Below are 3,398 nucleotides of genomic sequence, written 5' to 3'. Positions count from 1 at the left end.
AATTTGGTTGTTTCTATTCTTGACAGTATTCAACCCAAAAAGGAAGGCCATAAAGAAGAGACAAGTGTCAAGACACTTGTCACACAAGTTTCCAAGTGTCCCACCACTTGTCACATCTCATGACATGTGGCTGGACACTTGTCTTGTGCTACTCCACTTTCCCCTTTTGTACTAGCTCTCCCCTCTCCTATAAATAAGAGCTCGTTTTTCTTCATTGAGCATCATTTTTCTTTGCTGTAAACTCATGTACAGCACCCACAGATAGCCAGAAACTGGCCCCATCCATCCCCATCATCATCCCCCACTTCTCCATTATCAAATTCCTCCATATTCCCTCTTCTATCACTGCTGTTTTACAAGACAGCAAGCCTGTAAATTCATTACAGCACCTCCTTCTTGAGCTCTTTCTTCCATTTTAGCTACAAGAAGCAAGCTCTATCCCTGTACTGCTGATCAACGATGGAGAAAGGCTGAATTCCCCTTTTTCTTCTCTCATACTGTAAAGAAATCAGTTCTTATCATTGCATAATAGATAATGCATGTGTGTTTGTACATCTTTGCATGATCTTGTGAGAGTGAGAATTACTTCTTCTCACTCTCAGGTTGATTGTAACCGAGCTCTTCCCTAAGGGACTTGGGTTGAGCAGAAATACATTCCTTTGGGGGGGGTTGCCCATCTTCAACCCTCAATCTTGTCTCCATTACTTTTACATTTTTATGACTGTAATTTTGTGAGTAATTTTCATTTTCAGCTTTAAGTGTTTATTCTCTTTTCTATTAAATCTCGAAAACAAGCAAATATCATAATTGTTAAGCATACTACGTTGTTCGGGGCGTTTACAGTGGTATCAGAGCTTTGGCTCGGTCCTCACCCCCAACACTGGTAGTGCTTACAACTATAAGTTTGTTTGTTTTCAGCCTTGCATTGAGTGCGTGAGCATATTTTTTTTTCTTTAGTCTCAATGGATCAATCGAGTGCTATCCTTCAAGCCATTCAAAGTCTTAGAGAGGAGAATCAGCAAATTCGTGAGCAACTTCTCAAACTAGAAAAACTTGAGAATCCCAAAGAATTCAAGGAAAGAAGCCCATCTACTTCAAGGAGACAAAGCCATACCAATGAAAGGAGCCGATCAAGAAGTCCAACTACTTCTAAGAGGCAGTCCCATTCTACTTCAAGACAAAGAAAGAGATCGCGTCGAAGCTCATCCTCTTCTTCAAAGTCATCTGGCGCCTATTCTGATGGATCCTCTTCTAGTAATGAAGAGTCACACCCTTCTCGTGGAAGACCTCATCATCGTCAAAGGCGTCGACATTCTTCACCCTTGTCTCCATCTTCATCCCCATCAAGCACTTCATCATCTTCAACCTCAATATCCGAGCATGGACGAAGGCATAAGAAGAAGAAGAAGACTAAGTCACTATCTCAACTTGAAAAGAAGATCAAGTTCAGTATGTATGATGGTTCCCGAAATCCTGATCTTCTTCTGAAGTTTATTCGTCAATTTCAAATTTTGTATGGTCGTGACAAGTATAAAGAAAAAGAAAAGATTAAGTTTGCAGCTTTACATTTAACCGACTTAGCCCATACTTGGTGGACAGGGTTGGAATATGATCATGCTGCCCCAAAATCATGGCGGTCCTTTGTTCGCCTGATACAAAGCCAATTTCTTCCTGTTCATTTCAAAAGAGATGTAAAAATGGAATGGGATCGGCTTTGGCAAAGGAAAAATGAGTCACTTGGTGACTATACCAAGAGATTTTGGGAGCTACTTTTGAAGGTCCAATATTTCAAGAAGATCAGCAGTTCGGAAAAGCTTAGGAAGTTTCAAGGAGGTTTGCATTTTAAACTTCATACTGCTCTTAATCATTATCATTGTTCTAGTCTCAGGGAACTCATTGACCATGCTGAGACATGGGAAATGGAGCACAATGGCAACAAATCATTCCAAAAGAATGATAAGAAGAGAGTAGCTGATGATGAGGAGTATTTAGCCCCAAATGAAGGACAAAAACAGTGGCAAAAGCAGCCATCAAATCAAAAGAAGATGAAGCCCTATGCACCTCCTAATGCTCCTCAATTTCGCTCCAATCTATACCCACAAGCAAAGCAATTTTCCGAAGAAGAAAAGCAACGCTTCATGAAAGAAGGGAAGTGCTTTAAATGTGGACAAACAGGCCACATAGCGAAGCAATGTCCAAACAAGGGACAAAGCAAGGTTTCTGACAACAATCCTAAGTCGCCAGTGAAAATCAATGCTATCAGTGATGTAGTTGCAAACACAACTCACACTCCAGAGACACGCAAATTATTAAAAGCTTGGGGACAGTTGCAAGGTAAGCAAGCACTATTCTTGATAGATCTTGGGGCGAATGAAAATATTATTTCCTTGCAATTAGCTAAAGAGCTTGGATTAAAGAATGAAGAGATGGACACTCCGGTAGAAGTTCGCCAAGCTTTAAATGTTGATGAAGGTGACACAATGAAGACTGTGATACCCTACATTGGCAAGCTGAAGTTTCAAATTCAAGGCTACAGTGACGAAGATACCTTCTGTATCGGAGACCTTGATGGTTGCGATGTGATTCTTGGCATGCCCTGGAATCATAGAATAGATTCAACCATCTTCTCTCAGAAAAAGAAGGTAGAACTCACCAACAAAGGCAAGAAGTACGAGATCCAAGCTGGAGTTTCTGGAGACACCATACCTATGGTAAGCCATATGCAAGTCTCTAGAGCAATTAAGGATTGTGTTCAATGTTGTCTGCTTTATGTCACTGATGTAAAAGATAATATGAATGCTGAAAACCAAGAGCAACTTCAGCTCTTGGAAAAGTATAAAGATTGTTTTTTGGAAGATCTTCCTTATCAGCTTCCCCCAGAAAGGCTAGAAGACCATCATATTGATATTATCCCGGGTAGTTCTCCTCCTAATATAGCACCATACCGTGTGAGCCGTCCTCAACAAGAAGAAATCAGAAAGCAAGTCGAAGACCTACTCAACCGTGGGCTAATTAGGCCAAGTAGCTCACCATTTTGTTCACCGGTTCTTCTTGTTCAAAAGAAAGATGGCACATTCAGGATGTGCATTGATTATTGAGCCCTCAACAAAATCACCGTGAAGAATCGGTTTCCTATTCCCAGAATTGACGACATTTTGGATCGTCTAGGAGGCTCAAAGGTTTTCAGCCGCATTGATTTAAAGAGTGGTTATCATCAAATTAGGGTAATACCACAAGATGTACACAAAACTGCTTTCCACACTTCATACGGTCTTTATGAATTCTTGGTGGTTTCTTTCGGATTAACCAATGCACCAGCCACCTTTAATCGAATGATGGAGCGCATCTTTAGAGAGCATCCACAATATGTCGGTACTTTCTTTGATGATATTCTTGTC

Source organism: Lygodium microphyllum, chromosome 24 (genome assembly GCF_053477565.2).
Source record: "Lygodium microphyllum isolate KBCC chromosome 24, Lygodium_microphyllum_v1.1.10, whole genome shotgun sequence".
NCBI lineage: Eukaryota > Viridiplantae > Streptophyta > Polypodiopsida > Schizaeales > Lygodiaceae > Lygodium > Lygodium microphyllum.
Note: the sequence above shows the minus strand (reverse complement) of the source record.